The sequence below is a fragment of the Trachurus trachurus genome (genome assembly GCF_905171665.1).
Source record: "Trachurus trachurus genome assembly, chromosome: 2".
NCBI lineage: Eukaryota > Metazoa > Chordata > Actinopteri > Carangiformes > Carangidae > Trachurus > Trachurus trachurus.
The window spans coordinates 6,221,040-6,246,274 of NC_139914.1; positions in this window are offsets into that span (position 1 = coordinate 6,221,040).

The following is a 25,235-nucleotide window of genomic DNA, read 5'->3' on the forward strand; positions in this document are numbered from 1 at the left end:
ATTAATTTTATGACCCAAAGTGGGCTCAAATTCAATTTTCTTTTCTGTACACCTTTAAAATGATCAAATAAACAAAGAAAGAGCAAACAGTAGATAAGTAAAAGAGTGTAGAAAATAATAATTAACTTACCAATAGCCAGATGGAGTCTATGGCCAAAAAAGTGGAATCTTTGCCACTCATTAAGCTCCACAGCCTTTATGACGTTGCTAGCGTTGTCTGTAGTTATGGTAACCTGACGTTCCTCACACAGACCCCATGCTGCCAAAGCCTCCTTCAGACCAGAAGCGATATTCTCTCCCGTGTGGTCCTGGGGAAAATATGATGTTTGCAGGCACCGGCTTTTTAGTTCGAAGTCATCATCAATAAAGTGGACGGTCAAGCTAAGATATGGTTCCATGGTCCTGCTTGACCACAAGTCCGTTGTTGTCGAATAAAACTTGACTGTGGCCATTTCCATTTGAACCTCACTCCGCGTTTATTGTAGAGCTCGGGGATGGCGGTCTGGGAGAAAAAGTTCTGCGAAGGTAGCTGATATCTCCTGTCCAGCGTGTGGATCATTTTTTGAAATCCCTCCTTGTTAACTGTATAAATCGGCACCATGTCTCGTGCCAAATAGTGTGTTATGGAGTCAGTAATTTCCCTGTGTCTTTTTGAGGTATTTTCGTATGGTGTGACACTTGCAAATGTATCCGTAATTGTTCGTTGTTGTGGTCGTTTCAGGCGTTTTTCAGTTGTATCTTTCACGTAACTTTGTTGGGCTTTCATTTGCATGCATTCCTCGTGTTTTTCGTTATGGTGTTTAAGGTGTTGATACAGATTTGTCGTGTTGCCGCGGGACGTACTGACTTTAGCTTTGCATGTTTTACACAGCACATCTTGCTGTTCAGTGTCGTCGTACCTGAATCCAAAGTATCGCCATATAATAGAAGTTGCATTTTTTTTCGCCACCAACTGAGCTTGTTCCTCCCGTTCCTCCTCGGCGTCCATGTTGGCTGCTCTGCTGAAAGCCGGGTAGTCACGTGACTATACCTGCAGCTGCACACAGTGTGGCTGTGGCGTCACCGTGCTCCACACCACACGGGAGACAGTCCCGTTCATTGTAATATTTGTGCTGATATGACTCTATTTTCATGTAGGCTACATGTTCAATGTCTATATTTTTCAAAATGTAAGATAAAGAGTTTCTTTCTTTCTTTTTTTAAAGAGAGAATCCTGTTCACAGGCACACACATGCATTTGTTTACAAAATCGCAAATCGCAGTCTTTTATGCGATTACATAATTGCACAGCATGACATCGCGATTGCGATTAGATTAATCGTGCAGCACTACTGAGGTGCTTTCTGCAAACTTGCATTGAGAAGAGAATCCCTTTGCCATAACGCCAAAGTTAATGGAGTGCTGCAGTGAGAGCTGATGTTGCATCTCCACGTAAGATCTATGGAGGTGACCACCAGATTCATGGTCACCTCAGACCCTGCAGGCCCCTTGTTACTCGAGAGCTCAGTTTGGCTGGGTGGCTCTAGGAGGAGTCCTGGTTTTTCCACACTTTCCATTTAAGAATTATGGAGGCAGCTATGCAGCAGAAATAGTTTTGTAGCCTTCCCCGAATCTGTGCCTCGACACAATCCTGTCTGAGCTCTGCAGGCAGTTCCTTTCTCCTCATGGCTTGTTTTTTGTTCTGATATGCAGTGTCAGCTGTGAGATCTTATACAGACAGCTGCGTGCCTTTCTAAGCCATGAAAAGGAGGAGTTTTTACTTGTTCCCATTCTCACTGCATTATGGGAGATTGAATGTTGATCATTGAAGTAAGGAATAATCTTGGCATAATCAATTCTGCTTTTATATAATTAATTACATATATACCCACAATTTTATGTAATGAGTTCAGCTATGCTATGATAGTTAGTCCTCCCTTAATGATCTCTTAGATGACTATCTTTCTTGGCAATATTTCTAAAGTGAGTGTATCTGAAAGCAGCAAGTGGCCTTGCAGGCTTAAATTTTAATAATCTTCCTCGTAAATATTCTGTAGAAACACAAGATCAGTGGTGTAATGAAAGCAACAGGCAGTCTCTCTGACTGTGCCTCCGAAGCTATACATCACACAGCCGACAAGATACGGATTCTTTGTTACTAAAAGTGCTCTGATCATAAAATGTCAACCGTCGCTTAGGCTGTAGTGGCTCACAATGACATTTATCAACTATCTCATAGAGAGCTGATCTAGGACCTGTTTGCTATACCTTAAAGAACACAGAATGATGGATACACACACAAGCCATGCCTATATGCCGTAAATGAGTTTAGAAACGGATCTCATCTCAGCACATTGCATTGCAGATTCATAGACGGGTAAATGCTGCATACATATAAACGCAGCGTCTCACTCAAACCTCTAATAACTGTTGATTTGTAGTGCCTGGAAGCTTCAAATGTTGTTTGTGGCTTCAATACACCTGTTAAGTAAATCAAAACCACAAAACTGTATCTGTAAATAATTCCTGTCCATGCACAAATGACACACAAGCGTCCTTTTCTTCCATCATCTCCAACCCTTGCTTTACTCTTGAATTTGCACTGAATTTGTATTGCTGGAGAATTGTTCTATAGTATATGATTATAAATCCAAGAGAGACTGGATCATGTGATAAAAGTTAAAACATAATGCAACCCCATGCAGCTGCACCCATAGAGCATTGTAATATGCACTGAAGCATCCAATATATCCTCTAAGTAAAGCAGGAAAAAGCCCAATTATGCAATAGTACAAAAGGGTTGTTATCTCTTCACTGGTGGCACCCTCACATGAGAGGCTGACATTTGATCCCAGCAGAGAGCTGACAATGACAAGGGCAAAAGATTAAGCCACTATATGTCAACAGTTATTCTATCTCTTTGACTTTGAGATGCTCTTCAAACTCTCTCTGATGGCAAGTGCCACATAGTAAGACTGTGATGAGAGATGTTGCAAGGTTAACATTATTTATTTTAGCAACTAAATGTTTTGCAGGGACACCATTGCAGGGATTTTGATGTTGTGTCACTTGGTCATATTGCTACCACAATAATTAATGTAGGTATTCAGAGAATTAAATCTGACCTGATTACTTTTTCAATTAAATGCTTGGATTTGGGGGACAAATTGTACTTGCAGTCAATTCATTCAAGTACCTCAGTTCAGCTTATCCAGACCCAAACCTTTTTGCAAACAAAAAATAAATAATGCAAATAATACAATATGAATGTGATGGGACATGTGGGTCTCTCTCTCTCTCTCTTAAACTAGCAAAGACATACGTTTTAATGTTTTATTGAGTTGGTTGTTATTATTTCATTTGTGTGACAGGTATTTAGCTTAAGGAATATTTTAGGAAGTCTCTGACCACCAAGGAATACTCTCTGCTAAAACACAAACTTGAAGTATAGTTGGTGGCAGCTTTTCTTACCATGAAAACTGCCTAAGTATTTATTGCAAGGGCTAGGGTGTTTTATCAGGAGATTTCATGCAACAAGGAATTCCATTAAAGTAGTCAGGAAGAGTTGCAAATACAGCCCAGACTGCAATATGTGAAATATATTTGTGACTGTGTCTTTTAAAGGGATAGTTCACCCTAGAATGATATTTCGCTCATTATCTACTCACCCTCATGTTGACTAAGGGCTGGAAGAATTATCAGAGTCCACCGTCCCTTCTCTTAGTTACAGGGGGTCTCGGCGTAGCAGTGAATTTCAATGCAACGGTTGCAAAGGGACACCGGAGCTCTTCGTAAAAAAACACACACAAAAAAACATCCAAATACCTCCATGATGCTCGTATGTAATGTCCGTCTTGTGCTGAAGCCCCAAATTGCGTAATTGTCCCGAAAAAAATTAAATAAGTCTATATTTTAAGCTTGTTTGTAGCGGAAGCTTCTCGTCTTCTTCTTCTTCTCCTCTTCCTGGTCCGTCCAAATATCGCGTGATTCGCAGTAACCGCACTGACGCCGGCGCAAATCACGCGATATTTGGACGGACCAGGAAGAGGAGAAGAAGAAGAAGACGAGAAGCTTCCGCTACAAACAAGCTTAAAATATAGACTTATTTAATTTTTTTCGGGACAATTACGCAATTTGGGGCTTCAGCACAAGACGGACATTACATACGAGCATCATGGAGGTATTTGGATGTTTTTTTGTGTGTGTTTTTTTACGAAGAGCTCCGGTGTCCCTTTGCAACCGTTGCATTGAAATTCACTGCTACGCCAAGACCCCCTGTAACTCAGAGAAGGGACGGTGGACTCTGATAATTCTTCCAGCCCTTAGTCAACATGAGGGTGAGTAGATAATGAGCGAAATATCATTCTAGGGTGAACTATCCCTTTAACACTGCACTTAACAAAAAATGGGAGAGACAAGTTGTGAAATAATCATTAATTTACATCAATGAAAAATGCTGTCAGTGGATGTGAGTTACACTACAAGGCTGAACGCCAGTTCACTGTATAGGCCTACCATAAGGATAACCACTGCTCACTCCCCACATGTTTTCTCAGGGCTGTAGAGGGCTATGTTCGTAAAAAAAAAAGTGTTTATTCTGCTGGGCAAGGGTAAACATCCCTTGGGCCCATCAGTCACTGCTAGCTGTTTGAGTGCCGTCCAAGATGGCCTACACACAACCCCCCCCCCCCCCCCCCCCCCCCCCCCCCCCCCTGCTGTTAGGGCTGGGAAAACCTGCATGCCCCATGTGATGTTCCAAACGTACCCATCTGCCAAGAGTGGTCGGTGTGAATCCAACACTAAACTCTCCCTTATTTCCAGAATTTGTCATTCCACTGGGAGCAGTGCTGGAGAAGAATACCTGCTGTCACAACACAGGAAGTAAAGCCAGGCTGTGCCCATCCTGAATTCAAAATAATGCCCTGTATTGACCAAATTGAAGGCTGAATGGTTATGCAACAAGAAAGTCAGCGTGTTGGCTTAAAGTCAATCTGTCAGTCAGTCGTCAGTGCAAGCCCTAGTTCATGAATTTGTTCATTTAGCTATTCAAATTCCATCTATTCACTCTTTTTGCATTCGCTCAGTGTTTTATTCATCTTATCTGCCAGAAATGCATTTATTCTTCTACATTCATTCAAACAGTAAATGGTGGAGGAAGTGACTGAGTTAATGGCTGGGATTTGCATACTATAATTGTATCAAATGTAAATCTGTTTCCAGGATTGTTCCAGACGTGTATGAATATATAAAATCTGACTTTGAGTTATGATATGTAAAGAAAATCCTCCATCCACAGATGCATCATTAGAAGCTTTGGCAGCTAGAGGTATCTCTAATGAGAGAAAATGAGACCCTTCTCGACGTTATTTGACCCAGGTGTTGATTATAGGTTCATTCCCCATTGCTTGTCTGTTATGCCTTATTTAGACATGTCAAATCGTTTTTATGAACATGTCAGTTCACCCAGTATAATAAACACGGAGAAAACATGGCCTTCTCAATGAAGCCAGCAGGATACTCATACATTTCACACTATTTCATCAGTGTGTCCATTTCCATTAACTCTCTTGGTGGATGACACACACTATTCTGCAGCTGAGAGGATACAATAGATCAAATTATTTGTGTTATTACAAGATATTTCGTGATACTTGAACTTCAAAAGACTCATTATGATTAGACCATTATCTAGTCTAAATATCCTGAATATTATTAATATACACTTTATAAGTATATTACAACAATATATCTTGTAGCTGTTGTCCGTGAAAAGGACACAGTAACTTGGGCTATATTTCTGTCTTGCAGTTTGCTCATATTTTTTTTTAAAGTATATCAAGTGAAGACAGCCTCATTAGGTAACATTAGTCATCAGATGCTAAACTAATACTTACCCTTGGCTTTATTTGGAAGTGTGAACACCCATTAATGCCAGTGATAATCCCTTAGCCGGTCAAAGGTGGACTAAGTACTTGTAAACTTTGATAGTTGCTTGTTTAGTAAATATATTTCCATTCCATTTATTTCAGTGGGATGATCATTTAAACACACTTTTGTTTTTCTTCCACTCATCAAATTCATCAAATTAATTGTGGTTTTGACTGTCCATTCAGAAAAAAAATGATAAAAGGAAATCAAGGGAAGATATCAAAAATTGCCTAATTAAAAAAATTGCTGCTTGGCAAATTTCATCCCTCATATTTGATGAGGATAACATCTGGTCCAATTTCCAGCAGCTAGGAATACAACAGCAGGAAAGACAAAACAGGAAAAAAAATCTCAAAACAACAAAACTGTGAAAATAAAGTAAATAAAGAACAGTCTCTCAACCTTGATTGCCTGTTTTGTATGACAGCCAGATGAAACTCACCCTCAGAAAAGTACAGCATGTTGAAAGTTATGGTAATCAAAGTGGTAGCAATGGAACACCAAAAGTAATTTTTCTCTGGCACACTCTGGACCTGGCATTATTTCAAGGTAGGAATTCAGAATTTATGACAAAAGCACTCAGAATAACATAAGAGTGCTGAGATTCCTTCAGCTATTCAAGTGCAGATTTAATGGCGCGTACACATACACACTTGAATACAGAATGAAGGGCAGAAGCCAAACTCTATATGCATAGGTGTGGAAGACTTGCGAGACGAGCTCATTATGCAGTTTGGAACGTACTGTATCATCGATTAACATTCATCATGCTCAATCTACCTCAAACTCCTCGTTGGCTTACCTTTGCTGCAAATGCAAAGCAGCCCCCTCCCTTCCACTGCCAAAACCATGTTTGCAGACAGAGGTTAATGGGAGTGGAGCGCTATGTCACTGTATTGCCATGTATTAAGAAGACCTGCAGCTGGAAAGTTCAGGACAAGTGATGTTTACCCAGCGATACCTTAACAACATGTCACGTTGATTTGCTGCTGCGAGGGTCATGCAGGAAGGAACTTTGCTGAAGTCTGCCACTCCATGGTGCGCACAAATGCAAATAAGTATGCAGCAGAGTCAAATGCTGCGACGAGGAAAGGCAATTAATACATACATCATACCAGCATAATGTTACTGGCCATGGTGTTTACACATACAGTGTTATTGATTGGTTTATCTTGTGCTGTACAGTGTTTCCCACAGGTTTGCAAGGAGATTGTGGCGCGGGGGTGTGTGATCGGACCGTACAACGGGGGTAGGGTGTTCGTTTTTTGAGTTTCGCTTTTGCCATGCATCACTGTCATGCATGCGCGCTTGTCTGTATGTGTGTGTGAATGACAATAACAGAGAAAGAGCGCTATGCGGAGATGAATGAACGGAACAATATTGCGTTGGTCGAGCCAAAAGCAGAAAAATCTATTCATGGCGGGCTGCCACGAATAACTTATAAGTATGGGAAACACTGGCTTTATGTGAAAATGGAAATTGAGAGTAAAACACATACCGTATCTAACAAAGCCTCTCAACACCTGCAGATAGACATGTGAGAGAGAAAAGAAGGAAGGAATTAGTAGTACTGGCTTAACCAAACAGTTTCAGCCTGCTTCTAGCACTCAGGCATAAACAGAAATTCCTTAATGAGAAATAATTAAAACTTAGGTAGGGAATTTCATCTTTCAAAGCATGACGCTGATTGAGAGAAAATTTCACTTCTTCCTTATCTGTGCATTGGCTGACTGCCTAGAGATTCACTTCAATCAGCCACTATAACGTCTGTGTATTTATTTGTTTCCTGAAATGCAGAGAAATGCACTTTGGCTAATTTGGGGAATATCATTTGATATTTAATGGTGAGAAAGCTAGGGAAGCTGGTACAGAGGGGAAAAGTCTAAGTATGTGATTGTGGGCCAGAGTATGTACACTTTATATACAGTCACACACACATACTGGATATTTTATACAGTTTTTCTTTTTTTCCCCCCAAAGTGCTTCCAACAAAATTCAGGTAAGCTAGGTTAAATGGCCCCTGTAGCCCGGATGACTGATTTAAAACTCAAAGGCCACATGCCTAGCACCCTCGGGCCTGTAATTGCCATCACTATACTGACAGCTAGAAAATGACACAAGAGAGGGATTATCTTGTGGCAAAGGTTCTTGTGTGCAGCAAAAGCACACGGTTGATTGCATTAAGGTGCCCATGGAGCCCGCCCCTGTGGAGGAATCAAATAAAACAAGCTGTGGTGGCTGTACAGTGTGTGTTTTAGGGTGGTTCCAGTTAGAAACTGCTGTTAATCAGTGGTGACCAAGTTGGAGATCAATAGGGACTGGGCTGAAGGATGCATACAGTGTAGCTCTAAAAAGACAAAACAAACATGTAATGATTATTAAGTTTAAGTTATGTTACATGTTACTGTTATTATTTTGCCCTTATTGTGTTGCGATTACTCCCTTCTTAGGCCTAAATCATTAGGCCAAAATGTGAATTTCATTTCATTTTATTTGAATGTCCAGCCCCTAAGGTGTCTGCTGAGAAAAATTCTGGCCCTTCGACAAATACTGTATAGTTGGTGACCCGTGGTATAAGGTGATAAGTTGATTGGCCATAAAAATCAGTAATGATGTATATTTATATCCATCACTCATGCATCATAATCCCTGAAACAAAGTAGTTACTTTGAAAGTGGTGCCACAAATAATAAACCGTGACACTTCAGAAAAGCATCCATGTTATTTGGCTGCTCTCTGCCTCTGTTTGCTCATAAAGTAGAAGAGGTTGTACACCTGCTGTTGTTTCCCTGCTCTATCTCCTGAAGATCGTCAAGGTTGCAGTCAAAGCCCATCCTCATAAATCTGAAGTTGTCTCTCGCCCCGCTCAATAGCCCATTTTTACATACTTCCTACCAGACTACCAACACTGAACACAGTACAAGCCACGGACGCATAAGACATTCATCACCGATGTGTTGATGAAAATGAAATCAATCTATCTAATGATATTGCCAGTGGAAAACATAATTGTCAATGCGCTACATACTGCACAAAAACAAATTTATTTCACATGCTTAATTGGAAATTTAATTGTTCTAGTTTCAATTATTCTGCCTGGGCCCTATTTGGTGCATGTGCAGTGTAGATTCATTTGCCCTTAACAACTTTATGGATCATCAGTTGTTACTTTCTTGAAATTTACGCTATGGTAATCTGCAGCAGTAAGACATTGCCTTTGATCTAATGGGAAATTAAATTGTATTACTTTGACACTCCCCAAAGTAATCTGTGACATGCAGTATATGAACTCACACTGAAATAAAGTGAAATTATTGAGATAATTTAAGTTCAGTCAAATAAATTAGCAGTTTTAGTCTATGTTGCTGTGTGGTTTTCCAGATGAATATTGAACATGTCAATACTGCTGGGACCCAAGGAAGCCTACAAACACAAGGCATGTGATGTTACTATGGCTACCAGCAAATACGAGCTGTCACAGCATTAGTTGTGGCTTTACTGGGTTTATAAAGGCAATTTTGTTTGTTTATTACTAGTTTGAGGTGCTTGAAATCATAATGTCAAGATACAGTTAAAGTAAATGCGGTTTCTATGGTTTGAGTGGTCAGGCTAAAGCAAGTTTAAACATATAGTAGATGCAACTTGGCAGTTTCTGGTGCAGTAAAAGTTACTTATCAATAGACCAACTTTGTGGTAAACATATGTTTGCTCTACCGGTATGTAAACATACCATCTGCATTCTTCTATTTGTGTTGGAACTGGATTAGCAATTGGGAGGTAAAATTTATGCTGGCTGGTAATACTTCTGCCACTTCTTTGCCCATTTTTACCTCAGGGACATCCAACTGAATTTACATTTTAGTGCTTGCATCTTGGATGCTTTCTACTGTCTTTTCTTGAAATAGACAAGGCAACTTTTTTTTGCCAGAATTCCTGCAACTCTTGTGAACAGATAATAAACACTAGATCATAGTTTCAGTAAAGGCTTCAGTGGGCCAGTCATGAGAATATGCAGTGAGCATCCAATGTAGTAAAGAATGTGAAAAAAAGTAGCCTATTACTTCTGTACCCCTCTGTACTCTACTGTAAGTAAGTGTGTCAATGTTACAGGGTGAAATATTTCCCTTGAGATTGCAGTGGTATTGACCTTCACAATTATAAAAGATACACAAATTTACTCAACAAATGGGGAACCAAGTTCCACAAAATAATTTTAATCAGATGTTGACCAACCCAAGAGTAAATAAACAGAAGGAAATTGCATTTGAGATAGGCATTGTTAAGCTCCTGCTTGGTAACTGTGCCTAATTCCAAACTATGGACCCAGCAGCAGTCAGCAGGGACTGTTACTGCAAAAGTAAAATGCCTATACTGTTCATTAAAAAAGAAGCCTATAAATACTAAAGAAAACAAAACATTCAAATACTAATGCCTGTATGTTGTGTGTTTTTAATATTTGCCTATAATTGACATTTATTAGATGAGAAAAAAATCCTAGTTGCAAATTGGGAGGCATTAACGAGCTAGAAATACTGTTTCCCAGCAATCAGTGGTGACCTTTCCATTGTGTTTTTGCACACGTTAATTGTATAAATTTTTAGCATGACATAGATAAACCTTAATGATTTCTGTAAACTTCCTCCAAAACACAACATGAAGAATTAAACTGAAAAATAACAAAGTTGAACCTCCCTCAAGAAAATTCCTTTTGCAAAAATTGGTAGAAGCACAAGATGATAAGTATTGTGTAGTGTATTCTTTTTTCCTTCTATTTTCTATTAACAGTGCCCTGACCCTATTATGGGTGATTAAAAGATGAAGTTTCCTCAGGCAGTCTTTATTACGAAGCATCAAAAAGGAAATACTCTAAAACCACAATTTTGTGTTTGAGTCGCCCATTCATGAACACTTACAGCTGGCTAGTACCCACTGTACACTATGAATTGACATTTATGTTAACATCTGAATGTGGTGCTATAGTTCTTATAAACATTGACTGACTTTTGCAGCAAGGTTGTTAAATTTTGTAATCATATCATGACGGTGGAGTATAGTGACCGGGCGGTTGCCTTAAGCTTCTACCAAGAGACACTGAGCTCAAGTTTTAAGCTAATGTTCCAACTGTGATCCCATCTGGTCTTTTATCAATGTGTCAAGGATGATGCACGGCAGGAGGGGGTTACAGCGTTCCATATTAACTGCTTGTGATATTGGTTGTGGTCTCATCTTTAGATAAGTCAATATCTCAGCTTAGGTTGGCATGTCACACAGTGCTGTCCGTGGCAGTCAGCCAAAATCCCACTGATTTTTAAAATCTTGAAAAAGTTCATTTCCCATGAGCCTCCGTGCGGACGGTGAAATTCTTGGACGAAAGTGAAAACATTTGCCAAGAATGTTTTCATTAATCAAGAACGAAAGTTGGAGGTTTGAAGACGATCAGATACCGTCGTAGTTCCGACCATTAACGATGCCAACTACCGATCCGGCAGCATCCGGGAAACCAAAACTAGGAAATGCTGAGCGAGTCAACCACTAAATAATAATATCAAAATAACTACAAAGACAAAACGATATATTTATCGAAAATAGACCCATTAACAATTGTGGGTAATGTAGATTCATCCACATTAACATGAGACTCTTTTATAACCAAAAGCAAACTTCTTGGGGTATCTTTAAATATAAAGCATCAAATTGGATCTGTTTTCTTTTCAAATAATTTCCTTAAACAGAGTGGCACTGGATTTACACGCAGTGCTCAAGCAGGAGGAAACTGTGGCTGATAATAGTCCCTCAGAGATGTACTAAGTAATATCCATTCTTATTTTGGACTCTGGTGTATTTACAGCAGAAGAGCTGTGTTTGTGGGATCAACTCAAAATCAACTGCACCGTCCATGTTCATGGTAAAGGAGCGAGCTGCTGTGGGCAGCAGTGTGACTCACTGATGTGTCTTTAATAGCTTTTGGACGGCAGTTTAGGTCTGTGCCACAAAGAAATAAGCTTTACCAGGCTTTGGCCAACAGGACCTAGTTGACAGACTAAACTTGTTGGTTTTGGTCTTTTTATGGAATTTACTGACAACATGAAAAGTGTAGAGTGTGTGTTTTCAAACTATCTGGGAAGCCATGAAGACTATGGTTTAAATTTAGACTTTTATTATTAAGACTTATTTTTAGTGTTAGCTAGTATTTGTTCTTGGTATTGCCATTGAACTAGGATTAAATTGTAAGCACAAACATATGAAATTGGTAAAAAGCATGGCAAGTACTGTAAAGCTTCTATGGATTTATCAGATTTCAGCAGATTCCAAACTGGCAACGTTTTGTTTTTGTATAGAAAGAAACACATGCATACTACATATCTCAGAATTCTATATTTATGCATTTCAAATCATTTTTGAATGCAGCACTAATGACATTTACAGTCTGCTGAATGATGGGATAACACTGGTAGGTATGAATAAGTCTATTCAGTGAGCAGAGGGAAAAATGGTGGCAGCTGGGCGATTTTCCTCAGTGCATGGAATTCATGTAATGATCAGCCATATAATTACCATTATGATGGTAAGTGAGACACTTCTATAGAAATGGACACCTCACATCAGTTGACCAGCACACTACACTTGAGTCCCTCTCCTTGTGTAATTGGAACATTTTCAGCTCTTGGTATCAGATCATGGAGGATGCTTTGCTCATGCTTAGATCCAGTCAGATTCATATTGGTTCATAATGACACACTATGGGAGATGATAAATGGATGCAAATCAGTGGAACCACACCATTTTCACTTGTAGGAATCAGACTAATTGTAGTGTCTGTTCTGTAGTTTGATGTGTCAAAAAGGGCTTTTAATAAGTCTTCCTTTAGAACTGTGTAACTTCATTGGCTGGCCGTGTGCTCCTGATTTAAAACAAACCCAAACTGAGTTTTCCATGTGAACGGCATTGATTTGTTTACATTGATCAGTCTTCGCAGGTGTTAGACTGCTAAGACTTCAGTATGTTGAATTGATTTAATCCCCTTCCTGAGACGTTTGAAAAAACAGCCATTTGTTATGTTTTCAAGGAAGGGTTGTATGTAGGTTCTAGCTGTTTCCTAATTTAAGCACAGGGTAGAAATCAAACTGATGTTCTTAATGAAGAGCAGTGACCTGCTGCCTCGCCATAGTCATATACTTTCAGGTGGTTTGTCAGTGCTAACACCACTATGACAAAACAGCAAAGCATATTTTTTCAGCAACAACATGCTTGGTGCTTTTTTGAGCTGTAAGTCATTTTTTTTAAATGGAAAGTATATACCGGTATATTTAATTCAAGATAACCTGTATTACACTTGGACCGGATTTACAGCAAAAAGAAAATTGTTGCTGTTTGTTGTGAAGGAAATAGCCAAAAGAAAAAGCCACCAAAATTCCAATTAGACAGAATCTGGATCCACAGTATCTTGTGAGGGGGCAGTTTTTCCTATCACATGTCCCCTTTACCTGATAAGATTAGGTTTATTCTTAGTCAGGTCTTTCCTAAAGCTACATTAAATCAATAATAGTTTGATGTGCAAGAAAAAAAACCCAGGTGTCTTTCTCTATGTGGGCCTGAACAGGCAGGAACAAACATTCAGCTTACATCAGGTTCACATTTTCTGTGTCCAGCCCCACAGGTTTGTCAGCTGCTTTTCTCTGGAGACAATGCAGTGTTCATGGATAATTCAATTTAGACTCAAGGGCACTTATGCCATTGTTACAGTGCCAACTAATGCAAATCTTAACAAATGTCCTGCCCGTACGGAGACATGGACTTCAATTACCTGAGGGAATATTCCACATTGGCCCCTTGTGGAGACAGAACATGGAGACAAAGCTGGCGTTCAAGTATTTTTTTTATTATTTTAAGAAGGTCAGAGAGACATGAGCTGAGTCAAGGAAACAGTCATTTTCATTGTGACTATTACACTTCTGTCCTATGTTGATATGATGAAGCAATCTCTCTAGATTAAATCCCTCACTGAGGCCCCCTTGTGAATGTACGCCACACATGACAGCTATCATTGAAGCATTATTGGCTGTCTCAGCCTCATAGCTCTCCTTTACATAAATGTCATCACATACCCGTCGAGAGAGAGAGAAAGAGAGAGAGAAAGAGAGAGAGAGAATAAATAAATGCAGATTTCGGGTATGAAACAAGTATCACATGCACAGTGAATTGGAATAAATCACATCAAAGTCCCACTGTGGATTCATTTCAGTGGTGGTGGTGGTGGTTTGTGTGTGCATGTACACATGGTGGTCATCACCACAGCAGGATGCAAAGGAAAATCACTCCAGGGGGTTTAGGATGAGGGTTGAAAAGGAAGAAAACCCTTTAGCTGAATTAAAGTATCCCTCCCAAGTGGTACAGATGCAGTGTGAAATTTAATTACAATTCTAACATCCCTGGTTGAATTATTTTCACTTGCACACGTTTGAAATCAAAATAAATAAATGTAAAAGAAGGAATAAAAGGACCCCATGGTGCGTCTCTCTGCAGGAAACATGTCTCCTGTCATTCTGCTCACCGACATTCTTCATGGCAGAGAAGCTTAATGAATTATTTTTGCCCCTTGTATCTCCCCTTTGAAGACGAGGAAAAAAGTTTAATTGACACTCAGTCTCACCTTCTCTCAAAGAGGACTCACTGTGTCATTCTCAGGGGAGTCGCACATTAAATGAGACGGAACAAAAGGAGGGAAAAATTCTCATTCTACAAGAGTCTTGAATGTATCTAAGCATTGCCCCAAAAAAATTGTTCAAACTTAATCCTATCTGCAGCAAAGAAAAATTGCTGAAAGCGCCTTATAGAATTGAAGATAACCTTTGAGTCTTAACCTCAGATGACTGCATCAAATTGCCCTCAAAATAAATAAGAAGAATTAGGCTGTGTAGTTACTAATTTTACTGCTACCAAGAGATGAAAACAGGTCATCACTGATGTGCAATGATCCTTATATCATGATTGTGGAGACCGGCTGAACCTCTGTGGGCTAACTTGAAGTCAAGAGACACTGATCTAGCCTTAGCTGCTACGCCAGTCTAATATATGCAAATAATTAATCAGCCCTCTCTCTCTTGATCTCATTCTAACAAGTTGCTTTTGACACAGTGGCAGTTCCCAAACGAGTCCATTAACGCACTTACCTCAACTTCATTTTCAGTGATGTTGACATTTTTGCATGAGAAGTCTCACCCTGAGCGGCTCTCTGGCAGGGGACTTAGCTTCTTGCTGGGCACACACGAGGACCACTGCAAACATATACGCACAGACACACACTCGCACACATCTTTCCTCTCTCTTTCTCCAGCTCTCTCTCACATGGGCACACACACTGAGGGAGAAATGATTCTGTGTCCCACAGCATTAGCGTCTCCACCGTTGTCAATCACTGCAAGTGAGCATGAACACCCTTGAAACGCTCACTGACAGCTTCCCTGCAACATGGAACAGTCCATCCTCATTTTAGCAATATCAATAACAATCCCAAGCTGCTGTCATTAGCACTCAGATAAATCAAAAAGAAAAGCTCATTTTAATGCTGCACCCCTTTCAGGTGCTGAAACTGCAGTTGCATAAACACCACCAGAATGAGGAGCAGTTTTTCATTTATTTTTAATCTGTTTTGAAATGTGTATTTAATGAACGAATCACATCATGGCCTGGTCAAACACTGTATCTCTAATTTACAGTGCCCCTTCAATGTTTATGCTGCCTCAGGTCAAGCTCCCCTGGTGCTGTCATCTAAAACTGTGACACTTCTAGTTGAGCTTTGTTTGTTTTTGCAGCGTTAATCTGTAATGACCTTTCTGACAGATTCATATTTGTTTCATCATTCAGTATATTAACAGTCAAATTCAGTTTTTATGTGAAATATGATCCTCTCCTGATGAACATAATTTCATTGTATTTTGACCCTATACGCACATAACTTAATTCCCCTACCTGTCCACTTGTTCAAGAGTTGCTTCCTTTCCTTATCAACAGTGGCAGTAATTATTAGCTGCTTTGACAGCTGGAAGGGTTGTTATTCTTAAAAACTGGGTCTATTGCCAAATGCTATTAGGTCAAACTTTGATATATAAATGCTATGGCATCTGCATCATAGACAGATCAACAGCTAAATTAAAGGATGGAGGAAATGAGACACTTAACAACTGGTCAAAAGCCATAAACTGGACAATAAATTGCCTGCAGCAAGCAGGTCAACTCTTGATTGTAATAAAATATTGTAACTTGTAAATAGAGACATTGTCATAAAAAAATAAGTGGTGGAAAAAATGGCCTGCATAGGTCCACCTAATAATCATATATGACCTTGCCTCCTATTGCTGGATGGAAATCCAAAGGGCACACAAATAGAGATGGTCATCTGGGAACAGGGCGATAATGGATCTCAATGATTATGAATTGAATGGCTTGGAAAATAAGTCAAAGTGTGACAGCGGACCAGCTGTGTGGCTGTTTCCTGATGCACAAAACAACAGTTTATTTCCACCAGAGAGACAGAAACATAGAGAGAGAGGGAGAGAGGCGTGGAGGATGGGATGTGGGGGGGTGGCAAATCCGCTGTTTTGCTTTTCCCCAGCTGCCTCAGCTGGGCTTTACAAGCTGCAGCTGGTATAGTTGATCAAAGCACATTATCATTATTATAAAACATGTTTTGGAAAGCAAATGCAAACAAAAGTATAACCAGGGAATCGACCCTTCATTCCACAGTACAGTGCAGTGTGTGGTCTGTTTATGCACATAGGACATCCAGTCAGTGATCTCGTTGAAATGCACATTGTAGTTTTTGTTTTCCTTGCAATATGTATGCTGAATTTCCCGATTCAAGGCAATTATCTTTAAAAAAAGATGAACATTTCATCAGGCAGCAGTCCTGAAGAAAAGCATCCATCCATGTGTTCATCCATTATGCAGCCAGAGGTTTTCAAACTGTTCTTTGCTCACAGAGGCAATTATAGAACAATTAAGGTAGTTCCTCTTAAAGTTTAAATTAAAGCTAAGGTCACAAATGGGATACACACTGTTGGGCTCATTGTGACATGCACTTTCTGATTCATCATTACCTTTAATTTCCATGATGGATAAATGTCCATAATCCACTTTAAAATCATGGGGTAAAGTAGGCTCCTTTCTCATTGACATGAATTGGATGCACCAGTAACTATCATGGGTAAGGTGATTAGGTAGAGCTAAGTCATCCTAGAGCAGAAGTAATAGGCCTAATATGAGTTATAAAATGCACTAATATGAAATGTTATTGACATTTTTTCATTGCTCTGTCATGATATTACAGTACACAGTACTGTATATTACATAAATTGTGCAGGAGGCTTATTCTGCAGCATACATGCATAAAAATGCCTGTCAGCAAAACTTTCAGTTTCTCTCCTTTTGTGTAAGCCCTTACAGTACAGACATGGAGGAAGTGTGCATTTGCAGAAAGACCCTGTTGGATTCAAACCTTGCTGTGAGGTGACAGTGCTTAACGCAGCGCTGCCATGCTGCACAGCTTTAAAACATTAATGGAAAAGTCATAGAGAAGTACAAAATGTCAAACGCAGTAATTATTGCTCTGCATGGCGGTGACAGGAAGACATGCTGAGCTGCAATCTGTAAGACAGCTGACTTTGAAACCTGCATGAGCCAGGGATCGATTCCTGGCAGTAGCTGCTTCTCGAATGCCATCTCTGCACGCCTTTAGCCCACCACTCTGTGTGGATAAAGAGGAAGTATCTGCTGATGTGTTGTATTCTTATCTAAAGAAACAGTGAGATAATATCCTTATTGTGACTGAGAGACTTATTTCTAATGCAATTGTTAATTCCACTAGGACTCAGAGCGACTTAGGTCGCTTTCACACCAGAGCTGTTTGGGCAGGTGTGAAAGCTCATCCGAACTCTGGAGCGGACCAAACAAGTGAACCCTGGTCGGCCTGAAAACATGGGTCTCGGTTCGCTTGCAAGTGAACCGTGGTGGCGTTCATATGCAGTGTGAACGCTCACTGGACCAAACACAGGACCAAATGTAGAGTGTCGCAATACACAGTGCATCTATACACAGTGCGTCTGTAACGTTAGCAACATAAACACCAACGTCCGTCATCAATCGTATTTTCCTCCGGTGCCATTTAGAGTGAGAGAGTAAGAGTGAAATGCTCTCTGCCTCGCTGCCTAACTTGATGGTCATATTAAATGACTTGCTGAGCCACGATTATTTGATAAGTAAAAAGAAAAACAACAACAACAAAAAAACAATTATGGTGGTAACTGTGGTTCTATGAATGACGGCCAACTAGCTACATACATTGGCGTGTGGCGTGTATGAAATAAAACAACTAATTTAACATGGTGATCCATGTTTGCCATTTGTTTTTGCGGGTCAGGAGGGAGGGATTTCCCCTGCAAATTTGTCCAATGGACGAGCGCCCATTTAAACTGTGACATTATTCAGAATGTCTGGTGCGCTTCAGAAATGGCAGTGTAAAAGCAGAACCGATAAATGCAACAATGTTACAACTTCCAGCTCCTGTCTGAGGAAAGGTTTTCAGCCCGAAACGTCATTCCCCACTTTTTGGGTGATAATAAATTATTGATTTGGAGCTTTTGATGGCGTGCAGACTTTTCTTTTTCTTATAATTTACTTGTGTTGTCCGGCACCCAGCGTTTAGATTTAGGGATGTGCGTGCTTTTTCTATTTTTTCACAACTTTCAGCTCCCCAATCAAACAGAGTCCTCTTGGTCAGGTGTGAAAACGACCTTAATGTCCTCTTTTCTGATCATTTCCAAAAGCAAAAACCAAACCTAAACCAAAATTCACATTGTTAGGATTCTAAGCATGAACTAATACATTTTCCCTCAATTCACTTTCCCACATCATGAAGCTCTGATGTGCATCGATCACATAGATGCTGCTTGAGCAGATAACCGAGCTGAGCCAAATGCGTCATTCCGACAGGGAACGCACCACAGTTCACAGTGCTTGCACAAATCAAGGCGAAAGTGCTCATCTGTAGAGAAATCTAGGTTTGAATTGCTGTTGACATGCAATGTATCATGGTGTGAGACAAACCAAACATCTGCCTGGTGGGGGGATTTAAGGCTTTCTGTCATGCCATATAGACAAGCTTTACATCATGTGTTATGTTTGTGTGTGCAGTGGAGAGGCAGTTACTGCACATTTGTGATCGTTTATCAAATGAGATTGCAACAGATCAGATTTAATCTCATGATTTCTAAGATTTGAAAACAAGGCATTAAAAACAAATGTTTGCATTTTAAATATGCATAATTTGAGATATGACTAGTTGTAGACTTACAGTTGTTGTCCTTTTATAATAATTAATTTGTTGTGTGGCTTCTGTAAACTAATCACCCTAGATGTTGACCCTTGATATGAGAGTCATGTGTGCCACTAACTGGCACAGTTAGTGATGTGGTGCCAAAATGATATGTCACTAGTCTTTTCCTCTTTTTCTTCTCCCAAACAAAAAATTAGCTACTTGCAGCATCCATACTGTGATTTGCTTATGTAGTGACATTTTTTTTAGATGTTGATGACTAATTGGTGAATAATGTGCTGATATGATTTAGTCCTATTGATCACAAAATTTTGCATAAACCTACAGTACCTATGTTTTTTTGTGTAGGCAATGCTACATATAATCCATCACAAATCTGTAATTATTAAAATCCACTATTTTAGCTCTGGTTATACAGAAAGTGAAATGTGCAGTAAATGTGATGTGCAGTAAATGTGAAGCTCATGTGTGACTTTGAGAAGTAAGTAATGACCAAAACACTGGCTTCGGTCTGGTTATTTAAGGGTCCTTAATCTGTTTGACTCCAGTCTGAACAGGACAGTGTGATGACTTCACTGTACAGTTGTCCATACATGTCAGAGGACAGGACAGGCCAGGATCATTTCCAGCCACCTGTAACACAGCAAACAATTAATGGATATACAGTACAGTATAGCTACACTTATTAAGATGAGAAATGCAGCAAATCACCAAGGCTCCTTCTTTCTTTCTTTAAAAAAAAATCAGTATTACTCCCTAGAACTTGAATAAATGGATGATTTCTGACCTCAGGATTATTTTCCTTTGTCTGTGTTTAAGAGGCACTCAGATTGACTCCCAGAAAAAACAAAACAAGTTGCCACACAGTAGTGGTGCACCTGGGAGCTGTTCTCATGCTGCGCTGTTGTGTAGCATCTCCTTCTTCTTACCTTTTTATGTTCCCCCATGAATCCCTTATGTGCTCTCAGGAGCACAATCAAAACAGCCTTCTGGGCATTTCGCAATGATGTATAGTCCTGGGGAAGTGCAGAGGCGAGGTATCTGTAATACGTAATTTGTGTTGTGATACGACTAAACAAGTCCAAGGTCGTCCATTGGTGATTAAGAGACACCGTCGGATGAAGCTTGAATTTCCATTCAAGGTTTTCTTTAAATAGTTGTCGGCTAATGGCAAATCAATAAGCGAGCGAAGGATGATTAAACATTCCGTCTTTGACTAATGACGTTAAGGCCTGAGCTCCTCATAGCATTAACGCTGCTCAAAAACCCTTACAAATATGCTTGGCAGATTTGTACCTCAAACAAAGGCACACAAAAAAATTTAAGCAGAGTGTATATCTGCAATCATGGCTTGTGAGAAGACTAGGGCTAAAGGTTCAGCAGATCAGGCTGCATATAAACGGCTCCATCTATTTTCAATTAAAAGATGCCATCGATTCGGGCCTATTGGTATGCATGGGAAAACAGCAGATGAGTGAGGAGTGTTCCTAGTTGTTTTCACCACTGAGAGGAAAGTGAAGGGCACTGAAGCAAATCGAGCCGTTTTGTACACACACGTCTTAACACAAATTAACCAAATTATAAATAAATTTGTCATACTCAGGGTGGGGATTCTGGATAAAGGGAGATTAAGGGTAGCAATGCGGTAAACAAAGATAATCCCAATGCTCAATAATGCAAGTCACCTCCCTCTCAGAGGATGGAATATATTTGTTGCCACTTATGTACAACTGATCTCTAGAGGCAATCACTCTCAGTGAGTGAGTAAGTCGGCAAGCTCTGAATCAGTGTTTCATTATGGTATGCTATGTAATCAAGAGTATTAAATTATTCAAGTTGTACTGTTAGTTGCAAAACATTTTAGGAAATAATCTGATAAATTGCTTTAATTCTGTGTGGCAACTGGCCAAACCAGTCTACGATCTAATTTACTCATGATAATAATTATTTTCTGGAAGCAATTGGACTGGTAATATTACTAAACAAGCGCTTTACATCACCATCAGCACTTACCGGTACGTCTTTTGAAGATTTCACTCCTTCTTTCACCATCACACTGATGCCATCTATCCTGTGCGTACATTTAGTAACATCAGTTAATGGTAACAAGCATTTAATGGATACATGCTGCTAAAACATGAATTATTCATTCTGCTAAGACAGTGTTAATGCTTCACTCGTCACATTATACAGGACCGAGTAAGTATAGCTAACATCACAATGTAATTATTACTGTTCTCAATGATTTCCTATGCCAGATTAAGCAGATATATATACACAAGGTTTTCAGTGTTATCCACATGTTTATCCTTAATTTGCAAATTACTATTCATTGTGTAGAATAATTTAACATTAAATAATAATATTAAGACCTAATTATATAACTGAAGTGATAAATATTAATTTTTAATTCAGCTCTTATTCATACTTTAATGGTTTAGTCGTACACTTAATTAGTTTGATAGTATTTTAATAATGTGGTAATGTTAGAGGCGCAGAAAGTAGAATTTTTTGTACTGTTACTTTGGGGTAATTGGTTTTATTTCACAGTAACATTGGCCTGGTGGCATTTAACTGGATGTTGGCACTTTTGTTTAAACTTTTCATTTTGCTCAGGCCAGAAAAACATTGCCACTGCTGATTGGAATTTCAAGTCACTTCTTACCTCCTCTTCTGTCTTTTTCAACCATTCATTAATAATGGGACGACAAGTAAACAAGCAACGTGGCAAGAAGTTCAAGATCAAATAGCCACAATCACAAACCAGGTTGATCAATTCTGCTTTGTGGCAGTTTCTGTTGGTCACCAAATGAGGTCAATAAAGTTATCAGCTTTATTGATCTTCTGAATTTAATCTGAAAAAGTAGGATCAAAGCTGAAAAGTCATTCACGAGGTTGCTTAATTGCCTACTTTTAGGAAGTTGTTGTATTTGGTAGACAAGAAATTGCCAATATCGAGATGCAGCCGTAACAGATTCATAATATAATGAGAAGTCTTGTAGGAACTGCTTTACTCCACAGCTCATTTTTTTTTTTTTTTTTTTTTTTTATTTAACCTTTATTTAACCAGGAATAATCCCATTGAGATTCAGAATCTCTTTTGCAAGGGGGTCCTGGCCAAGAAAGCAGCACAGTACATCCACATTTAGACATCAACAAAACAAACATAAAAACAGCTAAAACAATAACAGCAAATCGCATCAATACATTATAATCACCAGCTGCGTTCGGTGGGAGAACATGTGCATTCAGTAGTTAAATAGTCCTTGATCCTAGCTTTAAAATCTTCCATACTTGGGAGATAATCCAATTTAAGATGACTCTGTAATTTATACCAGGACGAGGGTGCAAATGCTTTGAAGGCACTTTCCCCAAAGACAGTCCGTGTACGAGGAATAGTATACATTATCAATCTATCGTGCCTGAGACGACAGCTTCTGGTGTTGACTTTAGGAACCAAGAGAGAACACAAATAAGGAGGCAAGTCACACAGGATGGCCTTATAAAGGAAACAATACCAGTGTTCCCATCTACGATTGTACAAAGAAGACCAACCAACACTCTCATAAAGACTACAGTGATGAGTACGAAAACCTAAATCTGTTACAAATCTTAATGCTGCATGATACACCGAATCCAGCATTTTCAGAGAGGAGAGATTTGCATGCATGTATAAGATATCACCATAGTCAAGTATTGATACAAAAGTTGCCTGAATCAGTCTTTTTCTCGCATTAAAGGAGAAACAACTTTTGTTTCTATAATAGAAACCAAGTTTAACCCTGAGTTTCTTTGTAAGACACTCAATATGATATTTAAAAGACAGATTTTCATCCAAGTAAAATCCCAAGTACTTGTAGACTGAAACTCGTTCAATCACTTTTTCATTTTGTATAACATGAGTGAAATGACAACATTAGTTTCAGTGTGGACGGTGTTTCAAGCAACAGAGAACATGGGCTGAGTTTCGAGGTTGCAGCTGTATTCTAACCAATGGTGGTTTGGCATGGTGGCTGCATGAAGTATCTCTTATGATGCAAACACTGATAAAGTAAAATGTAACTGCATAAATGCCCAATGAATCAAAAGACACTGTTTACCACTTGGATGCATTTGTGACTTTCACAACAGTAGCTTGAACTATTACCTCTCTGTATCTGGTTTTAATCATTACACTTGCAGCTGCAGACAGATTACTTCAGAGTGATCTTTTGCACATCTTTAATAAGCTATATGCTTTACATAACTACCATTGTCTAATGACTAGTCATCCATGAAAGCAGACTTCAGAATGTGCTCCATATAGGACCTCAGAGGATAAAAACATTTGATAAGAATTATACCGTCTACATAATAATCTCTTCTAAATGCCATTATAAGAGTAAAATGTTGGTATGATTACATTAAAAAAATAAAGTCATTCATAGCCTTGATAGCAGCACAATGATGCTAAAAATGTCCAAGCATTTTCATGGCGGCATTTAGTTGCTGAAAAATGGCAGATTTTTAGCCCTTTACCCAGTGTAGAGACAGTAAATCAACAAAAGTACCCCAGAGTATTTCTACCTAATGTCTGATCCAATGATGGATTTTACAAATTAGCATGAACTATGCATGCAGTGGCCAGAGGCAATTAAGCATTCAATTTGTCATTTCTCATGCATTTCACTGTACAAGCAGGATCTATCAGATAGATGGCACGCTGTCGGCAGTATGCACTGTTTGGGGTTCACGTTGTAGTCTGGGACTTAACTTTCTTTCTCTCTAATTTTTGCACATGGCCATTTCAAAGTGTTGTTTCATTTGACTGACTTTGAGTGACTGGCCACAAAGTTTTGTGTGCGTGAGTTTGTTAGTCTCTAACTACATTAGTTCAGGCGATAACCAGCTCAGGAAAGCAGCCTGAAATAGGGTCATGTTTGTTTCAGCCAATAAAAAAAAATCCAGTTTTCACAAGGTTGACAAGCAAATAGGAAAAAAAAAACAGAGAAGCAATTATCAGGACTCAGGGCTATGAAACTCCTCATTCTCAGTGAAACTACCATCGCCAGACAAGGCTCAACTTGCAAACAAAATAGGACTCAGAGGTGGAGACTTGGCATAGGATTAATGGCCGGTGTTGGAGGCCACTGGATTCCTATGACAAAGTAATGAAAGAAAGACGTATGGTGGGAGTTCAGCCTGGCCGAGCTTGGGGGCCTCCATCCCTGACAAACACATTATGTGCCAGATGAACTGACGGCAGCAGAATACAGAAGAAGACTGTCAGTGGAAGAGACCCACACAGTATAAACTGTGCTACATTAAAGACGGATCAGTAACTCAAAGAACACAAAGGGCAATGTTCAGATTTCCTGCAGCATATAGCTTGTTAGCTGCATGGAGCCAGCATTCGTCTGGCCTTTTCAGTAAAGCATTATTTATTTCAGTACAGTATTACTCTTATTATTCATATAAACTGTACTTTAAAGGCATTATCTATACTCTGGTTATAGTTAAATGCTGCTGCCATTACATCACAACTCAATAAAGTGTAAATAGTATGTTCCTTTTTGCAAAGCAGGGCGACCAATCATTACAGCCAATCAGAAACAAATTAATTAACGCCATGGCTTACTAGGGATTTTAAATGTGTTACATCAGCTATTAACATCCAAGGCCATGTTGTGTTGTATTTCAGGCCGTGCTTTGCAAATCTAACCAACCTGTGTGATACATCAGTTTGAAAGCACACAAATCTAGCGCACAGGAGTTTTTTCTTCTAAAGAATAATGAAACATTTAGATGCATTACAAAATAATGAGCTGCCTGCTGCCAGCCTCGGCTACCCTTTTCTGGCTGCCCTCTACCTGCTGTGTCTTCTCTGATACATACCCAGGAGTGGCATGTTGCTCTTCTCTGCGGTTATCCTCTCCCCCCTCCCACCGCACCCTACCATTAGTATCAAGAATGGATAAGGTGGAGCAGCAGCTACCTGTGGTCACAACCCACAGGCTGC